This window comes from Triplophysa rosa, linkage group LG4, assembly GCF_024868665.1.
Source record: "Triplophysa rosa linkage group LG4, Trosa_1v2, whole genome shotgun sequence".
In the NCBI taxonomy this organism is placed as follows: domain Eukaryota; kingdom Metazoa; phylum Chordata; class Actinopteri; order Cypriniformes; family Nemacheilidae; genus Triplophysa; species Triplophysa rosa.
This window is the reverse complement of record NC_079893.1, coordinates 16555332-16574326: the sequence shown is the minus strand read 5'-3', so window position 1 is coordinate 16574326 and position 18995 is coordinate 16555332. Positions and strand designations below refer to the sequence as shown.

General features: G+C 42.6%; 1 protein-coding gene across 3 annotated transcripts in view; it reads right to left on the bottom strand.

The window, feature by feature from the left end:
- itga6b (integrin, alpha 6b) overlaps positions 1–18995 on the bottom strand; it is a 315524-nt gene that overhangs the window by 18812 nt on the left and 277717 nt on the right. The gene's annotated exons all lie outside the window — the stretch shown is intronic.

Below are 18995 nucleotides of genomic sequence, written 5' to 3'. Positions count from 1 at the left end.
TTCACGTGGCAGCCGTCTTGGCAACTTCACTGCGCAGTTTTTGAATCCTATATATTTGGATGGGAAAAGAGTGACATTGCCTAAAATGTTTGACAAAAATTTTTTTCAATAACAAAAACGTTGATTCTTACAGCTGCCACATTACAGTAAGTGTTCCAGTTTCTCCCATTACATTTCTATGCATGTTCCTTCTCCTTCATTCATACCGGCAAACTAGTCGTTTTTACGTTGAAATTCGCCATTCTGAATCAAAATATGCATTCTTGTGAATTGTGTAGATCCGAAGTGTTTTTTCGGAGAGTGGGTGGGGCATTGGTATATATAATAAAATGTAAGTCCTCAGGTGCCATATTTTGAAAATTCAAAACACAGAAACAGGCAACATCATAGCATCAGGCAATCGGTCTGCGGATGCGTCAGGAAGAGTGCATTCCAAACGTCATTTTTGCGCCTTTTAAAGGCATTGCTGAAGGGGATGCAACGCGAAGTGTTGTCTCGGATAAAGCATTGTTTTATTACTCAGTTTGCCAAGTGTGATGTGATCAGATATGTGATGAGATAACCAATTGCTCTTTAGAATTCCCACTTCAAGAGCTGTGCCACTCTGAGAAGGGCACTTGGGTGCGATTGATATTCATCCAAAGTTTTAAATGCAGAAGCTGTATATTACCGCTAATATTAAACAATTATTGCACAAACTGATCGTTTAACTTCAAAAGACATTATGTCATCGGGAGCCGCGCGGATTACAAATTTTTCTTTGTAATTTTTCGGTTTCTTGAAATTAAGATCTCAAGATGGTCCTAGGGGTAAATTAACCCAAAAATTTCATTTTTAATTTCTTGTTTTTATTTCTGTTGGTTCTTTATTTGTTTCTACCATGTTGGTATTTTCCTTGAATTTTATTATATTTTGAATTTCTTTTACCTATATTCAGAGGTGGGTAGAGTAGCCAAAATCTTTACTCAAGTAAAAGTACAAGTAACTAGAGAAATTGTAACTCAAGTAAAAGTAAAAGTCACTATTTTAAAAATTACTTGAGTAAAAGTAAAAAAGTATGCAATGCAAAAACTACTCAAGTAGCTAGTTACTTAGTTACTTTGTATCTGATTATATAGACCTACTACATAAAATTTGGTTTAGCGCGTGGTTTGAGTCGGAGCTCTTTCAAACTTATTCTTAATACATCGTTTATTCTTGTTATATCTTAAGACTTGTGTTTTAAATTGTTATATCACTAAATTCAAAAGCAGTTATTGTAAATGAAATGATCACAGACAACAGTTTTGATATACTTTGCCTTACCGAAACCTGGCTTAAACCAAATGATTATTACGGTCTAAATAAGTGTACCCCACCAAGCTACTGTTATATGCATGAGCCACGTCCGGTTGGTCGAGGTGGCGGTGTCGCAACAATCTTTAGAGACTTTCTTACTGTAACTCAGAGAACGGAGCATAAATTTAAATCATTTGAAGTCCTTGCGTTGAACATAATTGTTCCAATTGATAATAAAAAATCATTGCTTTCTTGTACGTTGGCTACTGTGTATAGACCCCCTGGTCCCTACACTGATTTTCTGAAAGAGTTTGCGGACTTCCTATCGGACCTATTGGTTAACGTTGATAAAGTACTAATTGTCGGAGACTTTAATATCCATGTAGATAGTGCTAACGATGCATTATCAGTGGCGTTTACAGAGCTATTACACTCTTTTGGAGTAACACAACACATCAATGGACCCACTCATCGATTTAATCATACACTAGACTTGATTATATCTCACGGAGCCGATCTAACCAATACAGATATTATACCTCAAAACGACGATGTCACTGATCACTATCTTATAACATGTACACTGTGCACTGCATAAATCAGCCGTTTAACTCGTTATCGACAGGGTAGAACAATTACCTCGACTACTAAAGATAGTTTCGCAAAGAGCTTGCCAGATCTGACTCCTTTAATAACCATACCAATAAATACAGAATCGCTTGATGACATGACCAGCAAATTGGGCACTATTTTCTCTAATACATTAGAAGCTGTCGCACCTATGAAGTCAAAAAAGATTAATGAGAAAAACGTAGCACCATGGTCAATAGCACCACTCGCGCCCTTAAAAGAGAAACACGTAAACTGGAGTGCAAATGGAAACAAACCCAATTAGAGGTCTTTAAAATTGCGTGGAAAGATAGTGCAAACTGTTATAAAAAGGCACTAAAAGCAGCAAAGGCTGAGCACCTCTGTAACCTCATAGAAACTTGTCACGGAATGGTGGCGTGGAGAGAACCCAATTGCAGGCAGGCGTGAAGGGGTTAACAAAAATACTTTATTTAAGACAAAGAACAAAAACAGAAACTAAAACACCCACAATGGGGAAAAACTAAACTGAGACTAATACCATAAAACAAAAACTTCCCACGAGGGGGCAAGACGAAACAAGGTCAAAAATAATAAGAATAATACAATAACAAATACAACCACTAGATGGGGAACAGGAACAAGAGCAAGACACGAGACTAGGTAAGAACAGCACGAACTAGGCACACATCAAACGAACACAGTACAATCCACGAGCACAAGACAAAGAAACAAGAGGGTATTTAAAGAGAAGACAAACGAGGGATAACGACACAGGGCAGGTGTGGGTAATGAAACACTCAGGGAAGGATAACAAGGAAACGAGATGGCGGGAACAGAGACGAGACACTGGAGAGAACGTATATTATTGTCAAAAGGACAATAATATGTTTCTCTCCACACATAACCAAAGGCTTTGTCATGACTGCTACAGGACCAAGTAAAACATGACTAAGGAAGCAGAGCCATGACAGAAGCCCCCCCTTTAATGAGCACCTCCAGGTGCTCACCAAGGGGTAGATGGACAAGACAAGGAAGCCTGAGACAAAGACAAGACCAGACAAAACATGGAGAACAGAATAAGAGGCAGACAAGACAAAATAACAAGAGGACTTGGGTGAGACAATAAAAACAACAAACATGGGAGGGGGGAGGGACCAAAGCACGGCCCATAGGGGACAGTCTATGGGGGTGGGGAGAAGTCCCAGTCCCCGGCTGCGCTCGCGGGCGCGGAGTCCTGGGGGACTTAGGGGAAGTCCTGGGGGGGACAGTCTTTGGCCCTGGGAGTTTCCCAGGGGCCGGCTTGGCTGCCGGACTGGGGACCGGCTGGAAGGCCGGCTGGACAGGGCTTGATGCCGGCTGGACAGGGCTTGACGCCGGCTGGAAGGCCGGCTGGACAGGGCTTGACCACCGGACTGGACGCCGGCTGGACCACCGGACTGGATTCCGGCTGCACCGGACTGGATACCGGCTGCACCGGACTGGACACAGGGCTGGACACAAGACTGGACACCGGACTGGACGTCGGCTGGACGCCGACTGAATTACCGGACTGGACTCCGGCTGCTGCACTTGCAGGGAGGGAAGTCCGCGCTGCCCGCCGCTGCCTCTTTCTCCTCAGTCTGGCCACCCGCCCGGTGGCCTGCTGCAAGTAGAAGGCAAACGGTACGGTTGGCTCCGGGTTGGAGTCCTCTGAGGATGACGCCCAGGACTCTCGCCTTCCCCGCTTCCCACCGAGGCTGACTGGTGGTAGGGAGGCTTCAGGAGGTGAGGAGGAAGATGGCGTGGAGTTCCCCAAGGTGAGAGTACCCACCACACGGTCCTCCGGAATGGACGCCAGACTGGGACGAGAGGAGATTGGATGATTGCTGGGAGAGGAGTCTTTGCCACACTCCTCTCGAAGCTGCAACCGTTCCACTAACTGTGGGAATGGCTGGTAAACCAACTCCTCCCGCTCCGGAAAAGATGGTGGGTCGTCCATCCCGGCCATGAGGTAGGCACTCACCAGCACCTCGGGGACGGATGCCTTCCTGGCCTCGACCTCCTGAGCATAGTCCAGTAAAGGTCGATGGCACTGGGCTGGGAACGGGCCACCTCCGTCATGTGACTGGGAGGCTAATGCCTCCCACCATACTGGGTTGCCGGTACACGGCCACCGGCTGGTTGGGAGCCTGTCCATGGGCTGCCTGCTGGGTTCAGTTATGGCTCGTGGATTCTGTCACGGAATGGTGGCGTGGAGAGAACCCAATTGCAGGCAGGCGTGAAGGGGTTAACAAAAATACTTTATTTAAGACAAAGAACAAAAACAGAAACTAAAACACCCACAATGGGGAAAAACTAAACTGAGACTAATACCATAAAACAAAAACTTCCCACGAGGGGGCAAGACGAAACAAGGTCAAAAATAATAAGAATAATACAATAACAAATACAACCACTAGACGGGGAACAGGAACAAGAGCAAGAGCAAGACACGAGACTAGGTAAGAACAGCACGAACTAGGCACACATCAAACGAACACAGTACAATCCACGAGCACAAGACAAAGAAACAAGAGGGTATTTATAGGGGAGACAGACAAGGATAACGACACGGGGCAGGTGTGGGTAATAAAACACTCAGGGAAGGATAACAAGGAAACGAGATGGCGGGAACAGAGACGAGACACTGGAGAGAACGTATATTATTGTCAAAAGGACAATAATATGTTTCTCTCCACACATAACCAAAGGCTTTGTCATGACTCTGCTACAGGACCAAGAAAAACATGACTAAGGAAGCAGAGCCATGACAGAAACTAACAAAAACAATCCAAGGTTTTTATTTAGTACAGTTGCTAAACTAACAAATAAACAGACTTCACCTGACCTGGGTATTCCGCCTCACCTTGGTAGCAATGATTTCATGAATTTTTTTACAGAGAAAATCGAAAACATACGAGACAAAATAGTAAAAACTCAACCTCCAAGTCTGTCATATAAATTAGTACCAACCATCGCCCCAAAAGAAAGGCTACAGTGTTTTTCACCTACAAAACAGGAAGATTATTGCAACATCTAAACCTACAACTTGCTTATTAGACTCCATACCAACTAAATTATTAAAATAATTATTACCCGTTGCAATTGAGCCCATTTATAACATTATCAACTCGTCAATTAATCTAGGCCATGTCCCAGGACCCTTTAAACTGGCCGTCATTAAGCCTCTTATCATGAAACCAAACTTAGACCCCAATGAACTAGGAAACTATAGACCGATTTCAAATCTCCCTTACCTGTCTAAAATACTAAAAAAAAGTAGTGTCCACTCAGTTGTGCTCTTTCTTACAAAATAATGACATACACGAAAAATTCCAGTCAGGTTTTAGACCGCATCATAGTACTGAAACTGCGCTCGTTAAAATTACAAACGACCTTCTTATAGCATCAGATAAAGGTAACATCTCACTCCTAGTCCTGCTTGACCTTAGTGCTGCGTTCGATACTGTAGACCATAAAATACTTCTAGATCGCTTACACAATTATACCGGTATTCAGGGACAGGCACTACAATGGTTCAGATCTTCCTTATCAGACAAACATCAATTTGTCCATTTAAATGGGGAATCATCAAATCTAAGGCAAGTAAATTATGGATTACCTCAGGGATCGGTTTTAGGACCCTTGCTATTCTCCATATACATGCTGCCCCTTGGAAACATTATTAGAAAACATGGAATTAGCTTCCACTGTTATGCAGATGATACTCAGCTCTATATCTCATCAAGACCTGATGATTCCTTCCAACTATCCAAATTGGCAGAGTGCATCGACGATATAAAGCATTGGATGACTTGTAATTTCCTTCTTTTAAATTCTAATAAAACAGAAATATTACTCATCGGACCAAAGACACGTGAGCAGAATATTTCGGATTATAACCTGCAAATTGAAGGTTGCACTGTTACTCCAACAAATACAGTTAAAGACCTCGGCGTTATATTAGACAGCAACCTGTCATTTAAAAATCACATCTCAAATGTCACAAAAACAGCCTTCTTCCACCTTAGAAATGTTGGTAAATTGCGAAATATTTTATGTGTGGCTGACGCAGAGAAGCTTATTTATGCATTTGTGACCTCAAGACTTGACTACTGTAATGCACTGCTTAGTGGTTGTCCTGCAGCATCAATAAACAAACTACAGTTAGTTCAGAATGCAGCTGCCAGAGTTCTAACCAGGTCCAGAAAATACGATCACATAACCCCAATGTTATCAACCCTTCACTGGTTACCCATTAAGTATCGTATTGACTTTAAAGTTCTTTTAATTACTTATAAAGCCTTAAACGGTTTAGCCCCTACCTACATAACAGAGCTTCTACCACACTACAACCCATCACGCTCTCTAAGATCTCAAAACTCCAGACTTTTGATAACACCTAGAATAACTAAATCCACCAAAGGGGGTAGAGCTTTCTCATACGTAGCACCTAAACTCTGGAATAGCCTCCCCGATACTATTCGAGGGTCAGACACACTCTCCCAATTTAAATCTAGATTAAAGACACATCTTTTCAGCCAAGCATTCACTAATACATAGCTAATGAACAGCAGCTACGCTAATTATTCTCTTTCTGTTTCTGCCCTCGCCTCGGGATGCCCATCCCGAGGTAGGGAGAGATTCCGCCAGGCCCAGATGAACGTCATATGCCCATCCACAACTAGAGATTACGCCAGCTACATCTGAAAATCCCGTGCCATCCTCCTGCGAGAGCCTGCGGACTGACTGACCATCCAGCTCCATCCAAGGCAATTCCATCACCACCCAAGAAAAAGGCGACCATCTGGCCGGCCCAGCTCAGACAATTCCATCCCCAACCGAGAGCAAAGACGGACTACCTGTCACATAAATGCTAAATTTACAATACTTGGTATTTAATGCTAAACTTACATCACACGACAGCAGTTTGAAGTTATGGCTGCACTCAGTGACTTTGATTGGAGGTAGCTGGGTGGGTGTTGTAGGGAGTGGGGGGGCTTGTTGGTTGTGGTTCGGGGCGTTTCATTTGTTGGGACTGTGTGGGTCTGGTCTGGTTGGTCTTGTTTTGTGGTCGATGTCGGACAACAGAGGAATAAAGTTAATTATGCCATTACTATTTTTCCCTGGTTGTTCCTCTGTTGTCTGTTGTTGATCGCGGAATGGGACCGGGTTGGACCTGCACGGTTTCGGCGGGTGGGGCTTCCTGGGTCGCGGCTCGTGGGCTCTCCCTGTTCTTCGTGGACGTTGCTCGGTGGCTTTGGTCGGGGTCACTGAGTGCAGCTATGACACGTCAGAGGAGATCTGGCCCTCCCGGCTGAGCCTGGTTTCTCCCGAGGTTTTTTTTTCTCCATTATTCAGCATTGGAGTTTGGGTTCCTCGCCACAGCAGAGCAGTGCAGTGTTGGCTTGCTCACCGGGAGACTGCATTTATTTATTTATTTATTCATTTATTTATTAGATATTATTTATTATAATGATCTTGCTTGGTCTATAAACACCATGCACTGTGCTGTGTTTTACCTTTCTGTGTTTTTCTTATTTGCTCCTGTAAAGCTGCTTTGGAACAATGCACATTGTGAAAAGCGCTATATAAATAAAATTGAATTGAATTGAATTTTGAAAATGCAGTTGCGAGAAAAATTATGGAGCTGCGGGTTGGGGATTTTTGAGCTACTTTCCTAATGTACTGCGGCCGACAAAATGTTTATTTATATTCTAAGGATAAATGTTAATTGATGAGATTCTTAATGTGTATTCATACTCAGATGAATACCTGGCAACTCCAGGACCGGCCCGTTTTCTAAAGTGTGGGGAACGAGTGTCTGACAGGCAGGCTACAGTACAGGGAGGGACGTGGGAGCTCAGCTCAACCAAAGAGGAAAATATAGCGTTGGTATTAGACAATGCATCCGAATTATGTTTTTACCAATGTTTCATACTAAGGTGCATGTCACCTGAACATGTCAATGAAAGAAATCACGCGTGAGTGTACAACAGTTGATTCTTCCGGCTGCCAAATATCACGTTTGAGCAGCTATACGCAGTATAGAACAACTAAAACATTGATGTGCTTGTACACATTATACATATGCAATAAATTTAACCATGCTTATTTCTTAAGCAAGTTTTTGCATGTCTTACGAAGAGAAAACACGTTTCTCGTCCATTTCCGTGCATGGCCTCGAGCACCCATGGGATCTTTTTTAAAGGGACACTCCACCCAAAAACGAAAATTCTGTTATAGATTACTCACTCTCTAGTTGTTCCAAACCTGTATAAATTCTTTGGCATCATTGACTACCATAGCAGAAAAAATATAATGGTAGTCAAAGGTGACCCAGAATTGTTTGCTTTCCTAAATCCCCCAAAACATCTTTTGAGTTCATCAGAACAAAAAATATATACAATACCTAGGAAACCATTCAGATAAGTAAATACAGCAATATTAACATCTTTTGGCAGTTATTAACTTTGATTTGACACCGGAAAACAATTGGGCTGGTTTTCATTCCTTTTGGGTGGGTTTTGAGGGGTCATTGGGCTGCTTTCAGGAAGCTAGTTAGCAAGATCCCTGTGACCAGCAGCAATGACAAGGTATGCTAACGTTTATATGATGACTAGCTAGAATTCTATATAATCTAGTTCAGTGATGGGACTACTTTGTATTTAAATACCTTTGAAAAAAAATAATTGTATTTTGTATTTAAATGTGTTTAATCTTAGTATTTTTGTATTTTCAAACTGAAACACTTTTTGCCAATCAACCTCCTTATTAGACTGCATGGATGGGCATTGTATTCAAATACATCCATTTGAAATACAAAATATTATTATTTTGTAATAGTATTTTGAATTGAAATGCATTTAATCTAGTATTTTTTTGTATTTATTTGTATATAGCCTAGTTAATTCAAGAAATCAGCAGTCTAAAGAGGTTGATTGGCAAAAAGTATTTTGTATTTTGAAAATACAAAAATACAAAGATTTATTTTAGAATGTTAAGTTCTACTTCTGTAGTTATTTTGGTGAAAGTAACTCAAAAGTAATACAGGATTCATGTAATGCATTACAATTATGAAACAGTAACAAGTAATCTGTAATGTATTACAGTTTGGAAGAAGAATCGTGCCGGTGTCGTCCCGGTGTCGCAATCGCATACTCTCTTCACTGGTGTATTATACTATCTGCTGATAACTCACCCCCACTTATAAAACCATTGCGTATTCTTTAATAAAATGAGGATATTTGTTATCATTAACATAACTGTAAGGGGATTGTTGGCATATTAAATTGTATCTAACTAGCCAACTTCGCAAACGTTAGTTTGGTGGTGAATCAACAAATGAGGGAGAAAGGGAGAGAAAATGTATACTACAATGTATATAATTGTTTTAGATGATAAGAAATGATAACTCCTGGCCAGCCTTGTGAAACTCAGGCTAGAGACAATGTCAGCAATCTATAATCTACACGGAGGGGGACCCCGTGTATATCTTAGCATGAGCCTTGTCGGGCTCATTTTCTGTAACACCTGCAGCTGCCGCGTCACCCGAAACGCCAGTAGCTTCAGGGCAGGCTTACAAAAACACTGAGAAATATTGTAGTTTAAATGCTTGCCTTTCATTATGTTTTGTTTCACATCTCCTGGTTGCACCAATGGTCCAAAAGTCAGTGCGTCACACTATTCTGACTCAAAACGATGTTGTGACGTATCCTCGTGCTTTTTTAAGTGGGTATACGGAAATTCTTGATCTTTTCTAGTGGGTATACGGTGTATCACGTAAACTACACCACTGGTACTTTGTATAACATCACCAAATGTAAATGATAAATCACCTTTAAAATTTATTCTGGCTACTGTACATTTTATAGATTTATCAAAGAATTCAGTGACTTTTTACCAGAATTAGTTTATTATGTTGGCATTAGTGGAATAACATAAAAATGGTCTTGTTTATACCTATCTAACCGTTTTCAGTTTGTTGCAATAAACAATGAGGTGTCACGCAAATCACTAGTGCAGTACACAGGGCTCAATCTTCACATTGTACATGCTACCTCTAGAAGGTATAATTAAGAGACACAGAGTAAGTTTTCACTGCTATGCTGTTGATACTCAATTCTACAGTTCCTCGAGGCTTCACAAAACACAGCAGTTCACCAGAATAATGGAAGGCATAGTTAATATAAAAAAGTGGATGAGTAGCAACTTTTAATTTTGTTGAACTCGGATAAAACAGAAGTGTTACTAATTGGTGTTAAGCATATTTTATAATATGAGTAGCAAAGCCATGTTAAATAGTCAAAGCAGTGATGTCATGTGCCTGTGATGTCATGTGCCTGCGTGCACGAGGAAGTTAATGTGAGCATGCGCAGTATAAGAAATAAAGAAAAAAAAGCATTTTGAGTTCCCCGACAAGAGAGAAGGTGGCGGTCTGTCTTTTTTTCCCCGTGAATATTAGCTATAGCAAGTGTTAGCTAACCACTTAGGTGACTGTGATAACGATAGACTGCTGCAGAAATGTCTAATGCTACAGGTTATGGGCCCAGTCATGCAGGCCAAAGATGGTTCAGACTTTTATTCGACGGTGACGAGAAAAATTATGAACTCTGGGAAACGAGATTCCTCAGAGTAGTTATCCTGGAGGACCCACAGATAGACGGGGAAGACGAAGAAGCTCTCGCGGAAGATGAGTCTAAAAACGGAGAGGCATATGCAGAGCTAGTGCAATGTCTGGACAACAAGAGTTTGTCATTGGTAATGAGGGACGCTAAACGTGATGGGAGAAGAGCACTGGAGATTCTTCGCGAACACTACGCAGGAAAGGACAAACCCCGCATTGTGAGTTTGTATTGTGAACTTTCCTCGCTCCATAAAACTAGCAATGAAACGATCACTGAATATATTATTCGAGCAGAGACTATATTCACGTCATTGAGAAGAGCGGATGAGCATATTAGCGATGGGCTACAAATAGCCATGGTAGTAAAGTGGCTACCCGATTCATACAAGCCATTCGTCCTGCACATCACCCAGGCAAATGACATTGTAACGTTCGGTGAGTTTAAAACAAAACTGCGAAGTTATGAGAGTACTGAAAAATATGGAAAGAGTGACGTGAATGTAGAAGACAACGTGATGAAAACTAGCAGGGCAACGTGGTCTCGTGGAAGAGGGAGAGGAAAGAAAATGAACCTGGCTGATGTCGAGTGTTACACGTGCGGTAAAAGGGGACACATGGCCAGAACATGTCCTGACGAATCCCAGGCAAGGAGAGAGGAACGAAAATGGGACACACCACAGCGAGGGAGGGGGCGCGGCCGAGGACGAAGCCGTGACCATGTAAAGAAAGCTGATGGAGAGACGGTGGCAGAGCCTACATCTTTCTGCTTCTTCAACGCGAGTGACTGTCGTACACAAAGAGAACACAAGAAGGGTCTAATGGTCGACTGCGGCGCCACAACACACATGATCAACGACGCCACAATGTTCAAAACAGTGGATAAGAGCTTCAGACCTGAGGACCACATGATCGAGCTTGCCGACGGGACCAAGGCGAGCGGGAAGGCAAAGATGAGGGGAGACGCCGAAGTCTACTTGCTGGACAGCAAGGGACGACAAGTGAAAACGAGGCTCAAGCAAGCACTTTACATCCCATCGTTTCCACAAAATATCTTTTCAGTTAAAGCTGCGACAGCCAACGGAGCCGAGGTCCACTTCAAGAACGGTGATAACTGGCTGTTCCACAAGGATGGTACCAAGTTCAAAATGGACGTGTATGGTAGGCTGTATTACCTTAGCATAGTAGAATATGAAAATGTTGATGAAATGTATGGTTGTCATGACATTCAAACGTGGCATAGAATACTTGGCCATTGTAATTTTGATGATGTTGCCAATTTAGAGAAGGTGGTTGAAGGAATGTCTATAAAAGGGAAACATGATATGTCTAATGAAAACTGTGAAATATGCACACATGGCAAGTTTACACAAAGCAGAAATAGACAAGCAGAAGCTAAAGCTACAACTGTATTAGAGCTAGTGCACACAGACCTATGCGGTCCTATTGAACCAGCAGATAAAGATGGATACAGGTATGCGATAGCATTTACTGATGATTACAGTGGGATGATTTTTCCATACTTTATCAAAGCAAAGAGTGACAAGACAAAAGCTACAGAAAAATTCATAGCAGACGTAGCTCCATATGGAAAGATAAAGTGCATAAGATCTGATAACGGGATGGAGTTTACGGGGCAGGAGTTCCAGTTTTTACTTAGGCGTAATGGGATAAGGCACGAGACCAGTGCACCCTACTCACCTCATCAGAACGGAAATGCCGAAAGAGGTTGGAGAACCCTATTTGAGATGTCACGATGCATGCTTTTGGAGAGTAACCTCTCAAAGCAATTATGGACATATGCTGTACAGACAGCAGCTCAAATCCGCAACAGGTGCTACAGTAAGCGGCTAGAGCAGACACCTTACCGTGTTTTCACAGGAAAAACACCTAACCTATCTAACATGAAGATATTTGGCTCTGAATGCTACGTACTGTATATCAGCAGGATAAGAAGAAGCTGGATTCAAGGTGTAAAAAGGGGATCTTTGTAGGCTATGATAAATATAGTCCAACATCGTGTATTATCCTGAGACAGGAAAAGTCATAAAACATAGGCTGGTGAAATTCATCACCAAAAGTATCGCAGATAGCCAGACTCAGACAGATTGTGACGTGGGGGACGACATTGAGAGTTATGTGGATACACCACCAAAGGTAATTAACCAGGGTCAGGCACAGCCTAAGGAAAGTAAAGAGTCCAGTGTTGAGGACATTGATGAGGAAGGTCCAACCCAGACAGATAATACTCAGAGAGAACAGGAAGAAAGGAAGTATCCTACGAGACAGAGAAAAGCTCCAGAATACTTAAAAGAGTACCAGTGTAAAGCTGAATGTAATAATGATGAAAGTGAAAATGTAGATTATTTCTACAAAGTGTCTTATGGTGTACCTAAAACATTTAGAGAGGCTATGGACTCTAAGAAATCATAAATGTGGAATGACGCGATGAAAGAGGAGATGAACTCGTTGACAGAGAATGAGACTTTCACTCTGACCCCACTGCCAAGAGGCAAACAAGCAGTGGGAGGTCGCTGGGTATATGCAGTGAAAGAGAGCCCAGATGGATCTGAGACTTGTAAAGCCAGATATGTTGCGAAGGGGTATGGTCAAGTGGAAGGGATTGACTATAAAGAGACCTTTTCACCGACAGCCAACATGACCTCTGTGCTAGCATTGATGCAGGTGGCTGTACAAGAGGATCTTACCCTACACCAAATGGATGTAAAGACTGCTTACCTCCATGCTCCTATGGACTGTGAGGTATATATGGAGCAACCGGAAGGTTTTGAGATCAGGTCAAAAACAGGAGAACACTTAGTGTGTAAACTCAACAAGTCATTGTATGGTTTAAAACAGTCCGGGCGTAACTGGAACATGCTACTGCATGATCACCTTATAGAGAATGATTTTGTACAAAATGATGCTGATCATTGTGTCTACAGCAGAGAATCTGACAGAGGAAAAGTGATTCTGTTAGTATGGGTAGATGACTTAATCATAGCGGCGAGTAACAACACTTTACTCAGTGATGCAAAAGAGATGTTGAAGAGAAGGTTTAAATTGAAAGATATGGGTACACTTAAACACTTCCTGGGCATCGACTTTAGACAGAGTGAGGGAGAGATCAAAATGACTCAGAAGAGACACATAGAGAGGATGTTAACAAAATTTGGAATGTCCGAATGCAAACCAAGATCCACCCCATGTGAGCAAAAGTTAAACTTTGACAGTGAGGGTGAGGTTATTTACTCAACAGGGTATAGAGAGATAGTAGGTAGCTTAATATATATTATGACATGTACCAGACCTGACCTGAGCTGGGTTGTTAGTAAACTATCACAACACCTAGCAGAACCAAAGCAGCAGCATTGGGCTACAGCAAAACACGTACGGAGGTACTTAAAGGGTACTATGGGTCAAGAACTACACTTCCAGAAATGTGAGGGAAGCCTACAGCTTGAGGGATACAGTGACGCTGATTGGGCAGCTGATACAAATGACAGGAGAAGCACAACTGGATACTGTTTCAGCTTAACTGAGAATGGTGCAGTTATATCGTGGAAGAGTAGGAAACAGCCAACGGTGGCACTATCAACCTGTGAAGCTGAGTATATGGCCCTAGCAGCCACTACTCAAGAGAGTATGTACCTTGTACAACTACTTAAAGGAATAGATAGTAGTAACCAGCATGTACCAGTCAAGATATATGAGGACAATCAGGGGGCGATAGCTTTATCAAAGAACCCAGTATGCAGACAGAGAAGCAAACACGTTGATATAAAGTATCACTTTGTACGGCCTGTACATGCAGAAGGGAAAATATCTATAGAGTACTGCCCTACTGCAGACATGGTAGCTGATGCCCTTACCAAGCCAATGACAAAGGCTAAGTTTGACAGGTTCAAGGGGTATTTGTTTGGAGAGTAATGTGAACTGGCAGAAGATTTTTTTTTTTTTAAACTGCCAGTATGTCAAATATTTTATTTTGGAATTATGTATTTTTGGTTTTTGTTTACAAATATAGAGAGCTATAAACATGTTTTTGAGTGGGAGTGTTAAGCATATTTTATAATATGGGTAGCAAAGCCATGTTAAATAGTCAAAGCAGTGATGTCATGTGCCTGCGATGTCATGTGCCTGCGCGCACGAGGAAGTTAATGTGAGCATGCGCAGTATAAGAAATAAAGAAAAAAAAGCATTTTGAGTTCCCCGACAAGAGAGAAGGTGGCGGTCTGTCTTTTCCCCCCCGTGAATATTAGCTATAGCAAGTGTTGGCTAACCACTTAGGTGACTGTGATAACGATAGACTGCTGCAGAAATGTCTAATGCTACAATTGGAATGAAAATCGCAATACGTAACCACCAAGAATACTGCTTAACTATTGACAGATGCTCAATAAAACCCTCGTCATCAGCTAGGAATCTGGGAATTTTATTCGATAGTGATCCGTCATTCCCTTTGGGAATGGGGTTCGTCTTGAGAACCTATCAACTTCTGAATAGTTTAGAAAAGGACAATGAAATTTGCATGCCGGACTCCGCCCCCGGATATCCGGGTATAAAAGGGAGACGGTATGCTGCATTCATTCACCTTTTGTTCTTCGGAGCCTTCGTTTCTATGATCGCTTCGAGACTTCAACTCTACGCTGAATTACTGCTGGAATCTTACGACGTGGTGCAGCGGACTGTCCCTTCCTGCAGCGACTTCCCCTGGGCGTCTCGCCGGTTCCAGAGGTGTTCGAGACTTCTAAAAGAGCTAAATTTCTCCAGCGTGGCACGTCCCGCTGTTCTTGTGGGTGTGATACTCTCATCGAGGAGGGGGACGGACACGATGTCTGCCTCAAGTGTTTGGGTCTCCAGCACGCTGAGGCAGCCTTCGTGGATACGTCCTGCCCGCACTGCGGGCGGATGGCGATTCAGACATTGCGGTCACGGGTGGCTGTGTTCTTTCAGGAGCCAGCCACCACCTTGCCTGCTTCCCGTTCCGTGACAGCAGTGGCTACGGCCCTGCCATCCGCTACGGCGAGCGGCAAGGGTGATATGGGGATTATTGTGAGCGTAAAACCGTCAACCAAGCGCTCGCGGACCACTCGCACCCCGTCTCGCACCCCGTCTCGCTCGTCTGACCATTCCCCAAGAGGCAGTCCTACCCCGTCTTGTTCCTCAGCCACGCAGTCGGAAACGATTCATGATGACGATGAGATGTCCCTCGAAGCATCGGAGGGTGACCTACTGGCATCCGACCCCGACGATTCCTTGGAGCTCCCTCCTTTGGGGGGTCGAGCCCAGGAAGAGGCGGATGTCGAGATGTCAGCCATGCTTTCCCGGGCTGCCGTGAGCATTGGGCTGCAGTGCACCACACCGCCCCTTGCCCAACGTTCACGGCTGGACAACATGGTACCTCGGGTCGGAGCGCGACTCCAAGCCGCGCCCAGCTCCGGATCCATTCTTCCCGGAAGTGCATGAGGAACTTAGTAAGACCTGGAACGCCCCCTTTTCGGCTCGTTCACGTCAGACTAGTTCCATCACCCTTACTTCCCTCGATGGTGGGGCAGCTAGAGGCTACGTCGACATGCCCCGGGTGGAACGTGCGTTCGCGGTGCACCTGTGTTCACTACACTCTTTGGGCTCTGGACCTAGAGTTTCAAAATCAACTGCAGGTGGTAGATCCTTTTCTTACCTAGCACCCAAACTCTGAAACAGTCTTCCGAATAGTGTGCGGGAGGCAGACACACTCTTGTCAGTTTAAATATAGATTAAAGACGCATCTCTTCAACCTTGCGTACAAAACAGTTCTATAATACTAATCCTCTAAGGGATTATTAGACTGCATAATTAAGATAAACCGGAAGATGCAGCGGTAGTGCCGGAGGAGAACTGGTTCCCCTGGTTCTCCACTGGAGTTTTGGGTTCCTCGCCACTGTTTGCACACTGTCTGCACTCATTTTGCCCGATGAGGGGGCTGATGAAATCAGCTTTAGAATTTTGTACTTGTTAATATTATTTTAACATTTTGCGTGAATTATTACTACCCCATATAGGAATTTATAGTCTGCATAATATATTACCAGTGTTTCTCTTCTTTTATCTTCTCTCTCTGTGTGTGTGTGTGTGTGTGTGTGTGTGTGTGTGTGTGTGTGTGTGTGTGTGCGTTCGTGTGTTTTTATATCCCGTTGGGGACCTAAACCTGAATGCACACCAACTCATGGGGACTCGTGTCACTGTGGGGAACAAAATCGAGGTCCCCATGGGCAAAAAAGCTTATAAATTGTACAGAACGATATTTTTAAAAAATCTAAAAATGCAAAAAGTTTTCTACGATCTTTAGGTTTAGGGGTTGGGTTAGGGGATAAAATATACAGTTTGTACAGTATAAAAAACGGACTGTCCCCACGGAGATAATAAACCAGACATGTGTGTGTGTGTGTATATCCGTGTGCATGTATGTATGTTTTGGTGTGCGTTAGTGTGTGTGTCAGTGCATGTATGTTACTTAATCTGTTGCTTATAGTTAACATGTTTTCATGTACAGCTGCTTTGTAACAATGAAAATTGTAAAAAGCACTACATACATAAAAGTTGGGTCGAATTGAGTTAAAGCATTTTTTTCTTAAGCTGTATTTAAAAGTTGCGAAATAACAATTGGGTTTTTAATATTTGCGTATGAGCTTCACTTTGGTCATACGTCATGTGATTAGAAGCTGCTACAGCTAGATGTAATTTCGGCTTTTGAATAATTTGTGCAGGCAAATACATTTTGACGGGCAAATTGTTGGTGTGTGCAGGTGGAAGTTTTTTTTTTAGTTTAACACTAGAAGCGCCACGGGGTAAAATGCTTTGCCCGTGGATGTTTTTCAAATGAACATCACAGATTTTCAATAAAATGTCTAAGGCTCCCAGTCATTGACTTTTACTAAAATTGTGTTATTTACAATCCCCCGTTGTTAAAAATTGTTTAGATAAAACCAGATTAAAAAGCGAAGCATTTATACCTATACACTCCGTCGGGTCAAATTTACCGCATGCCTTTATTTTTTATGATTACCCTATGTTTTGTTCTCTTGTCCGACTTATAGTGCTGTAGTACTCGAGTCCGGACTCGAGACGTTTTTTAATGGTCTCGGACTTGTCTTGGACTCGTTGGTATTTGAACTCGGACTTGTCTCGGACTTTGTCATTGGTCTTGAAAATGTTCTAGTCGGTCTTGTCCGAGTCCAGCGATATATGTTTTATTTTCTCCTTCAAAACAAAACATTGATAGAGCAATATTCTTGTGATCCGAAAACTAATGATCCGAAAACTGTTGCCGACTCTCGACTCTAGAACGAGAGCTGCGCGTGCTCATAAGTTCTCTTTTCACACAGCAGTTCAGTTCAGTGTGTGCTGTTGTTGTAACTAAATAACTCTGGTATATTGGTTCAAGTCCGCGGGACTGTCATGCACGCCAGAAAGTGAATAACTGAATTAATTTGTGGATAATATTAAGTGTTTACGGGAGACGCTAAACGGGAACGATTCAGCTGAACTGGTTCCACCGGTTCACTAAAAAGAAAGAACCGGTTCAAATGAACTATTCGTCCGCGGCGCGAACCAGCGTCAATCATTCATCAGGCACGATGTCAGCGAGCAGCGGCATAATACAGATTGGTTTTACAAACCATAATAAATGTATCGACAGTGCGCTTAAAAGGAAACTTTTTGCAACAAAACTTTCCCCGAAACATGTGGGACAACATCCAATTTCGTAAGACACTGAAGGCATACAGAGAGTTAAGCAATTAGTTGCATTGCTTGAGTATTTTAGAAAGTTTGGAAAGTAGGGCTTAAAGATAAGATTGATCGTATTTTTATTGTCATTGTGATGAACATGTTATTTAAGGATGGGCACCGACGTGCTTATAAACGAGCCGTGAGCCTCTGCTCTTCAAGCGGCTCCTCTATCGAACACGCACGTGCACGGGCAGGCGCGCCACGCACGCACACACACACACACGCACAAAAGTGTTCATTGCTGCACAACCTTGCTGTTAGGAGGGCTGATAAAAAAGTTCCTTAAAAAAGTAATAAACAGTTACACTTCGGCTTTGTGACTTTAGTGCTATACCTATATAGTAAAAATAAAATGACCTTATTTTATCTGCTTTTTGATCATTACAAACAATAATGAAAATGATTATCTTAGAATAGAAGATATGCTGTCTCTTGCATCACATAAATTATCAATAGTTAAGTATGTGGTCTTGTAGTCATGATTTTTTTCTGTCTCTGTCTTGACTGTCTCAATTGGACTCGGTCTTGACTTGGACTCGAACCTCTTTGGACTCGGACTTGACTGACTTGACTTGGACTCGAACCTCTTTGGACTCGGACTTGACTCGTCTACTAGTCCTGGTCTTGGACTTGTCTTGGACTCGACAATGGTGGACTTGACTACAGCCCTACCTATTAACATGATATACGTATTAGACAAAATATATCATGT